Source organism: Acipenser ruthenus, chromosome 45, assembly GCF_902713425.1.
Source record: "Acipenser ruthenus chromosome 45, fAciRut3.2 maternal haplotype, whole genome shotgun sequence".
NCBI lineage: Eukaryota > Metazoa > Chordata > Actinopteri > Acipenseriformes > Acipenseridae > Acipenser > Acipenser ruthenus.
Window position 1 is genome coordinate 6,829,329 of NC_081233.1, and position 18,823 is coordinate 6,848,151.

The following is an 18,823-nucleotide window of genomic DNA, read 5'->3' on the forward strand; positions in this document are numbered from 1 at the left end:
TATCTTGTAATAATTGTAAGTCACCCTGGATAAGGGCGTCTGCTAAGAAACAAATAATAATAATGTGAAGCTTGCATTGTGTGACTGTATCAGCACTATGTTAAACAGAGCTTTGAACGATGCACTTTAATAATAATGTCGCCAGGGTTTGTTGAAGAACAATACAGCCAAGACAATAGGTTCACCAACAGCATGCTAAAATAAGCATTGAAACACATGTGTTTTGTGACACTGCCGTTTCATACAGTGTATTACCCCCCTCCGCCCCCGTTGATGAAGACATGTGCAAATGGAAGACGTGTGAGAGCTTAGCTGTTTATTAATTTTACTTTACACCAGCATGCGATAGTCACATCGATAAATGAACACAGTAAAGCCTTTTGAGCGCATTATAGATTTTCAACCCTTTTTTAATCACATGCGCTTATATCATGCCGAAGTTTACCATCCACACACAAGCGCCTATTTCTGCAATTACACAGCAGAACCTGAAAACCTATATAAGCTCTATATGTGTAGAACAAACAGTAGGTGTCCAAATGCTACACAATGATAATACATTACAGAAGTAATCCGGCTGCACAGCACGGCATGTCAGTTTGCGATTCTTAGCCATCTGTCACTGGGTCCTGGGTCTCATTTAAATGCAGAAACGCCAAGAGGTGACTTGTGAGTGGAGCTCATTGACAGCCCCCTCCTGGTTCAGCCTGAAGGGACAGCAGACACGATGACAGGTAGCAGACCCCTGTGCAAAGCGCAGAGGATTAGCAAGTCAAAGATCCCCCAGGCCTGAGCCACCTTCCCTGGGGAACTCCTCAAGACTGTGCCGTGCCTGCCTGCGGACTCGACAGGATCTCGTTAGCTCCAATGATGTCCCTGATATCGTTTTCACACACCTCCCTTTTGTAGTTCTGTATTTACCTTTCTAATATAAAAGATGCTAACCAGTTAGCTTTAATAATCCTGATCCCCCTGTGACTTTCCAGAGAACGTAATGTTTAAGCGATAGTGCCCGTCGATGAAGACTCTACCGTGTGTTAGTTGACCGCGATGGGAATTATGCATCCCGAGCCAAAGGTGAGGGCGCTAATGGAAGGCAAGGTTGTTGTTGTTCGAAGATGCTGCGCTCCAGTCGAGCTGAGGATTGGCTGATCAGCAGCAGCGGGTACAGGCCTGCTTGCGTTCCTAGTTGCAAAATATTGATTGGCTTGTTTTGGTGGAAATACATTTGGACCAGTTGTGTCTTGTTTAGTATTTGCTGTCCAATAGTAAACTGAACTCTCATTATGGCAAGTCAAAATAAAAAAGCCAGTACTTGGATTGATTTTAAATTAGATTCACAGTGGATGCCGTCTGGTAGAAGTCTGCTAGAACGGAATTGTTTTCTAATTAAATGTTAAGTCAGAATACAGCATATTTCAAACGAATCAATTAAGCTATACAACCTTGATAAGAGGACATTAGCGTATGGCTGGAAAGGAACTACCTTACAGACAAGGTCAACTCCCAAGGTAATGCCTGATAACCACGGTTTTGTTAGAAAACGGTAAACAGGCTTTATTGTATTATTTTTTTTTATATTTACAATTTCAAATTTGCAGGTTTATTTACGTTTTCAATGATTTGCTTTCCTTATTTAAATCCAGACGTTTTACCTAAATCCAGACTGTTGTGAATAACGCAATAAGACATTTCATCTGCTGTGTGGTGCCGCCCTGAATAGCTGCTTCCTGATTGGTGGATGAACGTTCTGAGGTTTCTAATAAAGCACAGCTGCATCCTGGTACTCTGCTCTAGGTCACAGGACCTGAGTAAGCGCTTTGTGATGGTGGTCCACTATGAAAGGCGCTATATAAAATAAAGATTGATTGATTGTGCGCTAGACGGCTGGAGTGAGGTTGAACTGCAACACATGACTTAAGAACATAAGACAATATACAAATGGGAGGAGGCCACCTGACCCATCTAAGCTCGTCCGGTTCCTAGCTCAGTCTCAGAACTTTGTCAAGTTGGGTCTTAACGGAGCCCCAAGCAATGCTGCCTCAACAAAATGACTAGGCAACCCAATAAAAAATAAACGATATGCATTCTGAAATTGGCCTGTTTTATATATGCAGGTGAAAGAACATCCCTTTAATGGGATCTGGTGGGGGCATACTAGGTCATCATTTTCAGGTTGTCAGTTTTCGTTTAGAAGGTGCTGCAGGATAGCAGTGTGGTATAGACTGTTTTATAACTAATGAGTTCCTTAGTGTCCAGGTGAGATTTCTTGCTGGCCTTTATCAACCAGGGAACTCGTTAAAAACTCTTTTGTAGAAAGCACCGTCTCTTCTGCATTGTTTACAGGGCTGGCTGCATACCTGCGCCACTGAATTCCCTACTGAAAAGCTGGGTCCAGCTCAAATGCAGGTAAAGCTTACACACATCTTTATATTACATTTTTTATATTATGTTATTTGTATTATAAAATGTTGTTTGTTTCACTGGTAAGGTATTGGTGTCAGACTAATGTAAAGCTCAAGGATTTTGTGAAAGCGCCACCCTTGTAAAAGTTTACTGCAGTCATTTCTTTACCAATCCCATTGTCATACTGTGCATTTATCATGTTTTTTTTTTTAATATGCCTTACCATACCTCTCTGGGCTTTACAATGCTTAACTATGCTTGACCATGCTTTTACTTTGGGAAACAAAGTAAAATTAAAACTAAAAAAGCAACATCAAACATCATAATTAGGGGCCAATAAAAATACAGAAAAAGACCAATGTTTTTTTTAAGCTAATGATATTTAATGTCATTCCATTTTCACTGAATGGTCAAAATAATAACTTACTAATCTATAACCTTGAAATAAACAGATTAAAGTTCCTCTTCAGTTTGTCAGTGAGAGAGAAAGACAGGCAGACCGTCTCCAGTCCATTTCCACGCCCCCCAGGCTACTGAGCTTCGCTGAATGAGTGTGCTGTCTCTCCACCTCCACACTGATGGCTGAGGGGGATGATGCTGCAGTGTAGCGTGGCTCACCGGATGGATTGGCAATAGAAACCTGGACAGAACCCCAGGCTTTTCAATTCCGCTCACTTTCCAGTCCATTGAGCAAAAGCCATTCTCAACCCTTTTTTGTACAGTGTACTGCACTTAACTGCTTACCTAAAAATTGCATGTTCCACCACCTGCACAGCTAAATGCATAACAGGGTTTCAATATAATACAGTCCCTTTTGCAATTCTTTCACCAGATAATGCACAAAATATCAGGCACTCAGCATAGTACGTTAAGTAGTTGAATATCTGTGCAATGGGAAAATGGTGTTACCATGAATATAGAACATGACAGAACTGAGCCTGATACAGGGTCTATGCCTTTAACTCCATGAACAGGCATGTTCTTAGATAAAGCATACTTTCCTAGAAGGGGATACAGAAACGAGCCCCTGGGTGCCCCAGAAAAAGGTCTCTGTCAGTTAAATAACATTGCTACCAAGGCCATAGCCAGCTATGAGGCAAAGCCTTGGTTATACTTATACTAATAATGATTTATTTCGAAACTTTTACACATTACTTTGCCACAAAATGCATTTCATCCCTCGTTGTGTGCATATAGCGCTGAAATAAAACCCAAAAACCAGAAACCCTGACTGTGCACAGGGGACGGGTAAGTGCCTCTGTGATTTTTCATGGCGGGCTACGGCTCTGGTTTCTGAATTAGCTTGGCTCCATTCAGATGTGAACTCTGTGCTGATGTAATGGAAACCCATTCCCCAGAGCAATGGAACTTGGCAGACAGTGACACCAAGTGGTGGACAGTTCTTTGCCCCCCTATCACAAACGGTCACTGTTTGAATTGCTTGATATGAGAAGTATTTGTCTTGTGGTACGGGTTCTGCCATTGAGAACAATTGAAAAGCAGCAGAATGTAGCATTTTAACAGGGACAAACAAAAATGGTCAGGAATGATGTTTGACGCGATAGCGATGTCTCATTTCCCTATAGAATTGCTCTATAGAAATTATATACATTTGTTATAGAATTCTATAGGATGTCTATAGAAAATTTCTGTAAAGGAGATCAGAAGTGAAATACGATATCACCGCTCTTTAGTAATTTGTTATTTCAATAAAGCTTATTTAATTATTACACTTTTTCACCAAGCAAACCTTGTTCTACTGCTTTTCATGCATCCTCAAGACAAACTTCATTCGCGGTACTGCGAGCTGGAGCAGTGAAAGGGTAAACAACTGTGGAGTGATTTTCCACTGTATCAAATGCTTCATATTTTAGAAGCTTTGACGCCAGCGGGAATACTTGGAATGCACTTGTATCTAAATTAAATTTAGACAGGAAAGGTATCCTTTGCTTTTAAACAGTACAAGCACGAAATATAGTGTAAAACACAGGCGACAGATTCAATCCTATTTGACAGTAATGTATTATTTGAGTCATGTCCCCCCTTGCCTCCCCAAAAAAAGGAAAACACTAGCATTATTATTCTGCTCTTTGTAAGGTGTTATTAAAACAATTCCACTTAAATTTTTAAAACGAAACCATGTATGCTCAATCCGTTTCAGTGGATGCTGGCCTTTAGTGTGCAGGTGAGTTTCTAAATTGACAATGGTTTTCTTAAAGAAACAGTGCTGAATTACAGTTGCAGGGGTGGCCAAAGTTGGGTTTTAAACAGTTACCATTCAAAACTCTTGTGTCATTTAACACACACACACACACACACACACATATATATATATATATATATATAGAGAGAGAGAGAGAGACAGAGAGAGAGAGAGATTTGATTTATTTATTTAATTTGTACAGATAATAGATACAAAATGTTGGCAATTATATTAGAATTGGTTAGTCTGCAGAAAACTATATTCTGGGGGAGGAGACACTGAGCAGAACTATTAACTGGAATGGATTACTACTTAAACAGAATGGAATAATACCAGGTAGTATTTGTATGGCTTTCTTTGATTATGCATTGTAAGGTTAGATAAGACAGAAATTGAAGCCAGATCAAATTACCCTTAAGCATATTTATAGTCTTTATAGTGCTGGTCAGAGGCAAAGCACTATGAATTATTTAGCTGCTAGTAGTACAGTCTATCCCAAATCCAGCAGGATCTGCCCTCCATAGTACTACTGTTGAAGGAAAAAAGCAAGCCAAAATATAAGCTTAGTATACTGCAATACATGCATATTCCATGCAACATACTGTATGTAAGAAAACTATACTGTTTTATTTAAGTGCATTATCAAGCATGATCAAGTGAAGTGTATAGAAACCTGCAGCAGTAGAACATAATAATCCTGAGCTTTTGAAATAGCTGGTTATCAAAAAATAATAATAAATAAATAAAATATAAATAGTGTCCACACTACAGTTCGAGCACTATAGGCTATTGTTCTGGCAGCAGGTTTATATAGAAGCATTGAATAGAACTGAAGTAGCTGCACAACGGCACAAGGTGATAAATCTTATATTTGTCTGCTCCCCAGATAGGTCTCAGGATGTATTGACTTCAGCGGCACCTCATTTCGTTTGCAGTGCATCCTGTTGCCACCAAGGGAGCAAGGTTTTATATCGAAGTAATTTGGTCTAATGATGTGTCTAATAGGGATTGTCCTGTCACTTGTATAATTGATCCGATCTGAGGAACAGCCTGCATTGTCTATACCCCTTGGCTTTCCGTCTCCCTCTCCTCTTTGCTTCCTCTCCTAGTCCCTGCTGCTACCTTAAAGATCCTGATTTTTCAACGTCACCCTGGCCTGTTGTTGAATAAGCTTGCTGATCACAGCAAGAATGGCATTCCCAAAATGGTAGTTCACTTTTTAAAGTAGCTTTGAAATGTCATTTTAATTTCTTTTTTTTTATACAATGTATTATTATGGAATCATAAGTGCTGGGGCTGAACAACCTTCCCGATTCCATTAAAATAATGTGACCTTTCAACTGAGGCTGGCAGGGTTGAAAGGTCACATTGTCACATGTTTTCAGCGCCATCTAGTGTACAAGATCAAGTTTATTTTTCTATGGCTGGCAATACAAAGCTGTGCACTAGATGGCGCTGGCTCTTGCTTCTCTAAAGACATTTTGGTCTGATCTAGCCTGGGTTAGTCTACGGCAAACAATCAGAACAGAAGAGCAGCTCCTCAACTCAGGTTGGAACATATCAGTAAAATAAGAAACAAGAATTGAGCAATTGCAATAAAAAAACAATTTGAATGATTGCAAACATCACATGAAGGTAAAGGGACAGAAAACAAAAACCTTGAACATTATCTTGAGGCTACGCACTCTTTACATTTTCTGTAAATTGGCCAAAGTCTGTTTTTGTTTCTTGAATATCGTCGGAATAGTCTGTGTTATTCCAGTCATTTTCCATTTAAAGCCGTGTCCATTATTAATACTGGCCCACTTTTTCCCTGCTCTTGTCCTATAATAAACCTTTTCGAATGTGTTGTCATTGAGAGATTAAATGCTTTCTCCCTCCCTTGCTGCTTTAGTAACAAGACACGTTTATAATTACTACATGCCCCTCTTTCACACACCTATTGTAGGATTGTGCATTTGTCTCGTAACCTTTAGTTAATGATGCCTTGCTAAAGCCTATTGCCGGCGCGCTGTTCATTTGTTATATACAGGCAAATGACTGATAGAGCGGCAGGCCGGCTGAGTTGATTGGGTCACAGCGTCTGTCACCTCCCACGTTTCTTACAAAGCGATACAGAGCACACTGTTTGCATGGATATGAAGATCATTGCATCCATATTGTAGTAACCTTTTATTATAAGATGCTATCATTTCAATTGTTTTGGGGGTATTCTCATATGCTTCCTTTTTAAGGGGCTTATGGCCAGATGTTCATTAATCTCTTATTCTGAATTGCATTGTTATAAAACTACATAATCAGACCACATTTACACACAACTAGATGGTAATCAATTATTTGTGTGAATAAAAAAGAAAGCAAATAAATGGCCAGGAACCTAAACTAAAAAACTAATTGGCCACCCTAATTTTATGCTCTAGTATGTAACGCTTCAGCAGCTTTTTAACTGAACAGCCTAGACAGCTGCAGTGCCAAGCTGACAAAGGAATGCAAAAGTAAAAAGTTCACAAGCAGTACCCTGGCAGACAACGGGCCAGCACACAGAGACACTGGGTGGCGGATTAACCCTAAGAGTTACAGACATTAAAACCCGCAGACCCCCCCGACAGTCATTCTATAACCCACAAAATAAACCTTATATGTAAGATCACTGTTTGGGTGATTGTAAAAAACTGAAGTTTGTCATGATCGGAATATGATTGTATGTACACTCCATTCACTGATGGGTTCTTAATTCAAGTTGCACATTATATATATATTTTTAATTAACCCTTTTTCTTTTATGAATTCGAAATATAATTTTAACAATTTAGTTCAGATGAATCTTTGTGCAAAATGTTCACGAGGAAGGGGGAAGCCTATGCAAAGGCTAGAGAATGAACCCACTGCTCCACCAAGCTCATAAAACCTCCAGCCCTGTACTGTAAACTAAGATGTCAGGGACTGAGGATCTATCTTACTGCGGTGAAGTATTTGGGTTATTGCGCGGTTTAGCTCTGTGATTAATAGGTGATTACTGCTTAGCACCGGCAGTGACTACTGCTCCAACAGCTGTTCCCCCAAACCAATGAGAACATCTGCCAGCCTGCCGGTCAAGTGTCCACTGCCCAGAAACATCGTCAAGGAGACAGGCTTGTCTGACCCAGTGACATCCCATGTCAGAACAGCAGATGCTAAGACATGCTCCAGTAGAAGACAGTGGTGGAGACGTGACATCTGCACCACCCGAAGGTACAGCAAACCTCTTAGGAAAAACATTGTAAAGACAGCCCTCGAAGTTCAAACTTTAAAGGTGTCCTAACACTACTGTTTATCAGCAATACAAGCCTCTTGTCGTTTTCTCAAGTTCTATAACAAAATAATTCCCCTTAAATCTCAGTTGAATTACTGTCAACTCTTTCCATTTGAAATCAACGTTTTTATTAGAGTATAAAAACAGCTAACATATGTTTGCCCCTTATATAAGTTCCCATAGTTAAATTGCCACATTTGGAGGTGTATGTTGAGTTTCCTGGCTGCACAATGTTACATTACTGTTATCTCGTAGAGCTCACATAACATGTAAGAAGGAACAATACAAATGTATTTGATTTTCTTAATAGTACTTAAGCTGTCAATCAACTCACATTTCCTCACATTCCACTTCAAGGGAGTTAGTGTTTTGGATTCTTTGCAATAGTAAAAGGGGTCTAGCATGAAATAAAATAAAATAAAAACATTTCATGTAGATTTCAGGCGAGAGGTGAATCAATGCTGATTCCGTTAGTGTCAGTATTAGAAGGCACATCGACTTGGAGTCTTTTAAGGCATCTGATGTGATTTGCCAGAATTGCTCTGTTGGTGCCTTGGTTCTGACCTCTCGTGCTCCTTCTTGCTTTACTCTCGTTAGCATTCAGATCAGATACAATATGACAGTCTACCAGCAACCCCTAGCTCTAATCCAGAATACTAACACACAAAGCAAGGTGCAGCAACCTTCTTAAATATGGATATTCAGCGTTTATTTTTTTGTTTTTTTTAATGATTTCTGGGTTACAGCTAGGCTGGGTTATAGCTAGAGTATTTGACTGGAACACCATGAAACCTGTTCATAACCGGGTTTCACCACTTTCATCAGCTGCTAGTCAGAAGCAAAGAATGCATTGAAAATGATCGCGTTAAACAGCAAAGCCCCTGCAACCGGGCACACAATTAGAAGGTTTCATGACAGATAAAAAATAAATACATAAAGAGGCGAGTGATTTATTGCGGTATTTTGGGAGTCCCTGAAAAATAAACATGAACAAAGACTAGTTACAGAGTGTTATATAAGTCTGTGTTAAGCTGCTTTCATCCAAGTTCAGGAGTTGCTCTTCAGTTCTAGTTGTCTGCCGGGGATACATAGATCAGCAACAGTGTCTCTTCAGAAGTATGAGACAGCGCCATCTAGTGATCTGCCCCTTCGGCTCCTTATGTTGAATTGGAAATACACTGCAGTGGACTACAATCAGTGGTACACAACTCTGCCCCTCGAGATCCAATCCAGTCCAGGTTTTTACTCCAAGCAGGTTCTAATGTAGTTAATTGAAGCTGTTAAGAAGCAATTAACTAATTTAGGACCTGGTTGGAATAAAGACCAGGACTGGAATGAATCTCGAGGGCCAGAGTTGAGTACCACTGGACTAGATGCTGCTGGCACTTACTTATACAAAGAAGTACACATTACAGTATTAGAATACTGCATTGCTTCTGTATTAGAACACCCCATTGCTTCTGTATTAGAACACCCCATTGCTTCTGTATTAGAACACCCCATTGCTTCTGTATTAGAACATCCCATTGCTTCTATATTAGAACACCCCATTGCTTCTGTATTAGAACACCCCATTGCTTCTGTATTAGAACACCCCATTGCTTCTGTATTAGAACACCCATTGCTTCTGTATTAGAACACCCCATTGCTTCTGTATTAGAACACCCCATTGCTTCTGTATTAGAACACCCCATTGCTTCTGCATTAGAACATCCCATTGCTTCTGTATTAGAACACCCCATTGCTTCTGTATTAGAACACCCATTGCTTCTGTATCAGAACACCCCATTGCTTCTGTATCAGAACACCCCATTGCTTCTGTCTTGGAACACCCCATTGCTTCTGTATTAGAACACCCCATTGCTTCTGTATTAGAACACCCATTGCTTCTGTATCAGAACACCCCATTGCTTCTGTATTAGAACACCCCATTGCTTCTGTATCAGAGCACCCCATTGCTTCTGTATTAGAACACCCCATTTCTTCTGTCTTGGAACACCCCATTGCTTTTGTAGTTTTGATTGGTTGTGCATATGAAATCAAACCACTGGAATTGGAAAATAGGCCAACAAGCCAATTATTTGATTCATTCAATTGATGACTTTAATAGGCCACACATGCAATTCATATAAAATAGTAAGAGAAAAGGAAAACATAGCCACAAATGGTAAAATGCAGGAGACTTTTTAGAAGTTGTTTAAGATGCCTGATTAAAACACAGAGTGGTAACCCTAACCCTAACTCTAACATTGTCACACACGAGTGCCTGTTGTTTCTAGTATACCACTGACTAGTGAGCGGAAATTGAAATTCTCATTTCATCCAGGTAGGTATATAATGATAAATGAGGGGCTCTGATAAATGTGCACTCTACTGTACGTAGTTTTAAACCTTTCCAGCCTTTTGAATGCATTCCCTTTTCTGAAGGGCACCTGCTAAAGAAAGTTGCTAAAGAATCAATTATTTCATACATAGGCGTGAGTGAAAATAATAGATATTACATGGGATCCCCCCTCCTCCTAAATGCCTATGACCCCCTGTCCTGCCGGATAGTGATCCTAATTGTTGTTTGACTAATTGGTGGACGAGTTGCTATTAAATCAGGCTTACACTACGGGTCAGGGAATCAGCAGTTTGCTGATTTCAAAGCTTATTGGCTGAGACTAATTGGGAGTTTGTGTGTGTGAGATGCGACTGGGGATGGAGGATTGCTTGTGAAGGAGCTGCTGAATTGTTGAAGAGGCAGGAAAAGAATTGGCCTTAGAAAAGGGAAAGAAAGCCCCATAGTTTGCAAAGCCATTCAGTTATTTTAATTACAGGTCTGGCAGCACAATTCTCCTTTGTAAATTAATTGCTGCCATCCACGCAATCCAATTTAATAGGACTGTGCTTGTAAGGTTAGATCCTTATCATAGATGAAATGTTTAAGGATTATTTTTGTATTTACATTTTTTTTTTTTATTCTGCTTGTGTTCATTAAAGTTATGTAATCCTGTTCAATTTTACTTCAGGGGGATATTTTCATAAATTCAAAAATATTAAAAAGCTGACTACCATACAAAATCCCTAGTCTAGTCTTTGTTTTCTATGAGTTCCAGGGCAATAGTTCTAGTTGCCTGTAATGGTCAAGTTGTTTTTATCTTAGTAAGTGCCAGCGCCATCTAGTGCACAGTGGTGTATTGCAAGCAAAACAGAAAAAAACTTGATCCAAAGTGGCTAATCACTAGATGGCACTGGCTCTTCTATAAAGATACTGTCTGATCTAGCCTTCTGTAATGTAATGAATCTCCTCCTAGCGGCTGATGAGTTAATAATACTGACATCAGCATTAGACACGTACTTGCCTCTAGACCACAGAGCTTGGTTTGTGGTTCGCCTCCAGCCCTCGCCTTTCCATTCAATTCAATGGGCTGAGATGCCAATTCATTACAGTATGTTACATATATCTCTGTCAGGCAACTAGAATTGAAGAGCGCCGGTGAAAGCACATCTATACAGTATAACATAGAATTTGAGAAACTACAATAAGAATCCTTGCAAACACAGCACAGTGAAAGCATGGTAAAGCATAGGTCAACATTGTAAAGCCCAGAGATGTATGGTAAAGCACAGTGAAAGCATGGTAAAGCATGGACATTGTAAAGCCCAGAGATGTATGGTAAAGCACATACAAAAAAACATGGCAAACAATGGTATAGTATAACCATGGAAAAAAAAAATCACCTTACAAATGTACCTGGAGGAAACTTTCATAAGGGTGCATAACAGAATTAGAGAATCATTTAATTTGCTAAAAATAAAAACCTTTAAAACAGAGAAGCCTTTGTTTCCAGACAGCAATGAATTGCTTACCCCTGTAGCTGCCCATGCTTTGTCCCGATGGGAGAAGGCAGAACAAAGAGGCACCTGAGTTATGAAACCTGACGTTGCCTAATCGGGTTTGCAAATCACAACGGCAGAGTCTAATTTCACAGTCATCACCTGTTTCAGTTTGCCCAGAGCACCCCAGCTCACAGACCCCTGTGCAAGGTGGATGGAAGGTCAGTGCTGGAAGAGAGATGCACAGAGACACAGCGAGAGGCTGCAGACATCTCACAGCACACACCCGACAGCTTAAACACACGGACTGGAGGAACGCTACCTCACAATTCATGTTTGCTATCACTCCAGGGCACAGAGATCAAGTGGCAAACACTCTGCTACACCCAGGCAATGCAGAGCAGGACCAAGATCAGATAGCCATTCCTTGTTGTTAACTAAAGAGTATCAAATCTGTTAACCTGAGGTCTATTCTGTAGACCTTTGAGATCCCATTGCACTCGTTCAATAGTTCAGCAGTATTCCTGGTGAGCTAAATCACAATACATTTCAGGATAGGCTAAATGTAAAGCGATTGCAGCAAACCAAATACTTTTAGAAATCTTACCTGGTGTGCACTTCCTTTCTCAATATATTGTAGATCTCTTGAAAGCAACACATGCGTTTTTAATTTAAAACAAGCCTTGCTTTCAGATAGAGTTGCATTTCCTGAGTCATTTCGCCTGGAGGGTGAAATTGTCCTCACCCACTCTGATGGCTTTGACCCCCAAGACACTGACACTGCTGAGGTTACACTAGGATGTATAGAGTAAGTGTACTTCAAAGGCTGTTTGTTTTTAAACCAACATCTATTTAGATCATTAAAACAGATGGCCTGGGGGTCCCTGAGTGGCTCTACGAGAGATAACATCCCAACAGAAAGTGGAATTGTCTACCTTTTGTGTCACAGACAATTTCAGTTTGGCCAGTAATATGTTATATTTTGGACTAATTCCTCCCCTCAACAAAATGTCTGCTCATGGTTTAGTTTGTCCCTGGGCTCCTGGAGGCTGTGTACTGTCTCTGCTCATGGTTTAGTTTGTCCCTGGGCTCCTGGAGGCTGTGTACTGTCAGTAATTGTGTATTTCTCTCCCCACCATCTCTCCCATTAGAACTCATCTTATTTTTCCCCTGGTAACATTATGAAGATATGTATCATATTCTGAGTGACATCTCATCTGGGCTCTAATCGGAACTCACTGGCAGGGGTCCATGGCAATGCAGAGGTGACGTCTTCAAATGAATGAACCTGCTTTTGTATAAATGTGCTGTTTATGGCCAATTCATTATCATCCACAGTACCGGGAGGAGGGAGAGGGAGAAGTGTCTACTGCAATTGACTGCTTCTTAGTGCATACTTCGGGTTTAACCCTTTAAGGTACAAGGGACATGTGTGTCCCACAAATAAAATGTTGCTAACTTTCTTATTTTTGCAATGAGGTGCACAAAACAGGATTTAAAATGTACTTTTATCTTGGGGTTCAGAAGACAAATATTACCAATGCTCTTGTGGTTTAGAATTTGCCTTATTATTATGTACAGCCAGAATATTACATATATTCAATTTATTAGTAGTAGTATCAGCAGTCATATCCTAAACATTTAAACTTCAAGATTCAAATCTGTAAAAACTAGTAAACATATACTCAGATTACCCATAGGGTTTAAAATAGATTACAATTAAAATGTGTAAGACAAAATGTGTACAACACTAATATGTAGAGTATATGGAACAGACTGATAACAAATATTAAATACACAACCTTACACTGTATAGGTACTACTTTATAAACACTAAGCCCAACATCAATATTTCATATGCATATTTCTAATAACATTTAACATTTGAAGAACGTTTTAAGACCTAAACCCTCAACTATCAACACCCTAGTAGTAATGGCGCAAGAATGCAGCCAAATCATGCACATTCGGTATCTTTTGGGACTTGGATTTCAGGCTTCGGCTTCGTGCACAATTAAGCTTGATGGTCTCAAGTTCCATCTGTTTATTTGGGCACGTTTAGTCTGATGTGATTGACGCAATTACTAACGCAGACTGGTACTGGAGTAGTCATTTCAAAAGCATGGAGAAAGTTGCGATGCAAGTACGAACAGCATGTAGAAACCTCAGGTTTAACCTGCTGCCGTTACTGGCATCGTTATTAATGCAGAAGCGGAGGTCACACCACAAGGAAAAGTAAGGAGAGAGTTTTTACACAGTGGCAAATATAACAAGGGAAATCAGCTTTGATTTATTACGCTGGTTTCATTATGCAGCATAACAAAAGGTCAGATGTCATTACTTGTGTCTTTGAAAGTAATAGAAAATGCAGAACTTCATAAGTCTTTTTAGATAGTTAACCTTTAGCTTCTTCATTATGGTTCGAATAAGGGGATAGTTATGTTGCAGTTGGCAGGGGGTAAGCACAGTTCAGCTTCAGCAGCTCCAAGCTCCTAAATAATTGAAGAGGGTTGATTAAGTAATGGCAAGTGTTTTTTCATTCTTTCTTGTTACAAATTACTATCCAAAGACAATTATAATCTACTGCATTACATGCTATATCTTATAGGACACTATACTGGTCTTGGACGGTATTATAGTATTTTATTAAAAGTAAATATCAGTTCAAAAGACATGAAAAATAAATATAATTTGAAGTCAAAAGGAATAATTATATAACTACGCTATAACTACACTAACTACAGAATGTTTGACATCATCATTTGAAAGAGAGTACATTTCGAAGCATAAGAAACTCACACGGATATATAGATATCGAAGATTAATTCCTCAAACTGTAATTAGCACTTTTATTCTGAATGTAAAGGCTTTTCAAGCAGTAAACTCTCAATACAAAAGTATTACTTAAGTACATTAAGTACAGTGTAACTATGCATAATAACATTGTAATTATGTGTGCGTGCATATGTATTTACTGAGTAACTACTATGTAAATACACAGCTATTAGAGACAAAATGGAAAGCAATTTATTCTCTTATAAAAATATTGTTTTAAATCACAAGAGCTGACTGGAAAGAAAGAACGTTCTTTACAATACAAATACCAATAACACTGCTTACAAACACCCTAAATCAAATGTCTAACTTGTTTATTTCTGGTTTGATAGCTTTATTGGGTTTTTTGCTGAAGAAAAAAAAAAAAACAGAAAAAAAGTAACTTAAAGACATACAAAATAAAAAGGATATTCTTGGTGTGTCTATTTATAACGATGTAAAGGTTTTTCGCCTGAGGCTGTAGTTCTGAAACACTGGATCAAATGCATCAGTTTACAGGTGACTTTACACAACCCTAAACCCTGATTCACCAGCATCTTACAGAACGAGTTTAATCCCAGAAGAAAAGCCCCCAGAAGTTCCACTTCGCTGTAAGAATTGTGATTCAGAACCGATTGAGTCATACTTAAACTGAAGAGTTTAGGGTGAGCAGAAGTTGTATTATAATAAAACACACGCAAAACGATGTTATTTTCCCTGAAGAAAATTCTGTACAGATTATAAGTCTTATTAATTTGGTCATTAAATGGTTTAAATTAAAATACCATTTTCTATGTAGAAATCCAGTTAGAAGCCTTCTACTGACATTTCCCATTACAACGAAAGACAGTCCAGATTAACTATATACTAGAATTGTTCACGTTGTCCCATTGCGCCTAACAAAAGGGCGATGAGGGGCTGTGGGCAAATTCACCACTTAGTCATACTTTTCAACTCTGGAGTCCTGTGTTCAGAATTAACTCAGCTCATTCAATGAGTAAGCTGGTTTCATTTGCATTCTCTCTCACTTGCAGAATTGTGACGGGAAATTCACTCACCCAGTCCAACTATGCTGTTCGTGCCCTAAACTATTTTGAGTTCTTATTTTGTCCGCTTCCAAACCTCTCCTCAATATATATATATATATATATATATATATATATATATATATACACACACACACACACACGCACGCATACATACAGATTTCCCTTGGCATTTTATTATGTTTTCAATCATTTTGAGCGGATCATCTTTCTCTAAATCTGCCTTTAACTGGTTTTGAGCTTGCTTGGAGAATCCTAAATGCCGGGACTCAGCAGGCTTCGTCATTCCATTCAAATTATGTGAGAATATGACCTTTCAACACCTCGGCCAATATCGGTAAATTTACAGAAAAAATTATTTAAAAGAACTCAATACCAGAACCCTGAATTACAGTAAAATTACATTGGAAGCTACTTTAATATGGGAATAGTTTCCATCAAACTGTTTTAACACCAGCATAGTTCAAAAGCCCTAGGAGTGCTAAGACAGGAGAGGTTTTTAAGATAATGAACTTGCTTTTGCATCTCGGCCATCTGCAATTACTGGGAAGCGAAGCGGAGATGGGACTTTTTCCTGATGCAAGCAGATGGAACCGTCTGTTTTGGAACAACACTTCATCCTTCTCAGCTAATTTCCTTTTAACTGCTGATAAAAATCCAATTAGATCGCTGCTGTAATGAAGTACATCTGGTCTCCCAGATCAGCAGAGTACGCCGTTTGGAAAATAACCTACAGCTTGGATGGGACAAAGCGAGCAGCAGGGTGTTGGGAACTGTGGAAGGAATGGAAAAGGAAAAGAGAACGTGGTGAGGAATCACAGCAAGAATTGGCCTTACACTACTTCCTTTGCCAAGTAATGCTGTTTCTCTATTGGTCTGCCACGGTTGTAGTGCTGTCATCTACAAGTCAGGCAATGCCAATTCAGTCTGAAATGGCATCTCAGCACATTGAATTGAATGGAGAGTCAAGACCTGGATGTAAACCTCTGTAGTCTAGAGCTGTAGAAAGCGGGGGAGGGCAGTTTCTGTAGCTGGGGCAAGCATGAAGATTATTCTACCTAAGTTAAACATTGTAATGAAATTAGCAATAAATGTGCATTTCATTCAGATTGGGGCCTTTGCGGTCGTCAACGCCTTTGGAGGTCAGGAGGGGTATTTCACAGCCACTTTATGATAATAAGATCCCAATGTTCAAACAGAAAATATTTCTATAGCATTGAGACTATAAACACTGGAAACAACTTGTAGAAATAATTATTTGGTACCGGTCTGTGCTTACTCCTCTCTGAGATCACCCATAATGCATTGTGAGCTAGCGCTGCCTCAGTTGATCTCCGTCTCTGCTGGGTCCTAGTGGAGATTTCTATACTAATTAAAGATAAATGATTGAGAAATAAAAGTTTTAGTATTGCTGCAATGTGAGGGGGACATTTTCCCTGACATAAAAAGTGAGGGGGACATGTCCCCGGCGTCCCCCTGTCTAAATTACATCTATGGTCTGAGGTATGTTGTAATGGATCTCCTCCTAAGCGGCTGATGAGTTTAAATCACATCAGCACAAGACAAGTACTTACCTCTCGACTGCAAAGCTTTCTCTTTAGTTAGATGGTAAGTCTTTGAACGGCATGGCTCATGGTTCACGTCCAGCTCTTGCTTCTCCATGTACTTTAATGGGTTGAGATGCCAAGCCATTATAGTAGCACCCACTTGCAGAGAACCCCGATCCATGTGTTTGAAACAGATACGTTAATATCTGTATTCTTTGCATTGTTACAAGCTTTAGCATGCATGCTGGCTTGCGAGACACAGGATTCTCGAAATGAGAAGATTAGCCGATATACATGTCAGGAAGTTGCTGTATTTAAATACAACAAATAAATACCACAATATAACATCAATGAATATGTTTGGAATTTCACAGAAATAGAAGACTACTGATACTATTTTTGCTCAGTCCCTTTAAAAGGATATTGAAAGGGCTTGACTGTATATAAAGATAGATAATACATAATGAGCCCACAGGAGAGCATTGCGCTTCCAAATAAAGATGCGACAGGGCAGCGAGGTGAGTATCTAATGCAAGGCGAGGCCACAAGAGAACCACAAAGATGAAAATGTAAATGTGAACCCAGATTATGAATTTAATTGAGGATTACAATCAAGCTTTCTTCTATTTTATATTTCAATTTGTAACTGCCATAATGTAATGAGCAAGCCATCTTCTCATGTAGTACTATACTATAGACAGATACGTATCGGGTGATAAACAATTCAAGTAGATATACACCCTTGAAATGGGCTCGTACAACCCCTATCCTTTACAATACATAGTTACATAAGAATAATTAAACAGACTAGCTAATGATAACATTGCCATCTGATACAAAGGAATCTCAAATGGCAGTATCACATCAATATCAACTTATGTGCAACTTATGCATTACTGCCTAAAAAAACATTTGCAACATGTTATTGTGTAAGAATACATATTATTATTTAATATCTCTCTCTCTCTCTCTCTCTCTCTCTCTCTCTCTATATATATATATATATATATATATATATATATATATATATATATTGTAAGAAAGAAGTAACGTCGCCTTTAAGGAATGGCAGCGTTACTACAGAAAATGAAGCAAACAGCACCCAGGAACCGGAGCACTAATTGGTAGGGCGGGGTTCCTGGGGTATATAAGGAAGTAGGGTAGGACAGGACGGGGGTGATCGTGGGGAGCACCGCCGGATGGTCCTGCAGGAAATACCCAGAGAGCAGAGAGTGTTGTTAAAACTTCGCAAGGTAAAGCGAGCGGGTTTTGTTTTGTGAACAAGAGTTTTGTTTTGTGTAAATTGTGAGCGGTTTCCCTCTTGGTGAGGTAGCCTTTTGTTTTGCTAGTATAATTTGTTTTATTTAAACGTTTGTGTGGACGCCGCTCGTCAGTATTAAGTAAAACAGTTCCGCAGCTTCCGTGTCGGTTGAGGACCGTCACAGCGGCCGACTGTGTGTCTGTGTGAGGTATCCGGGACTTGAAAAGAGACTGTATGAGTACGCGCTGCAGGAGCAGCGGGTAGAAATAAAAGGGAAAAGAAAGCGGACTGAAACAACAGTTTGGTTTGCAGGACACGTTTTATTGTAACAGGAAAATAAGCACGTTGTACACAGGGGTGCTCTGGAACCACCCAGGACACTGGCTGCCGGGGTTCGTCCCCACAGTCTGGATACAGTCATCAACGCCGTTGGGC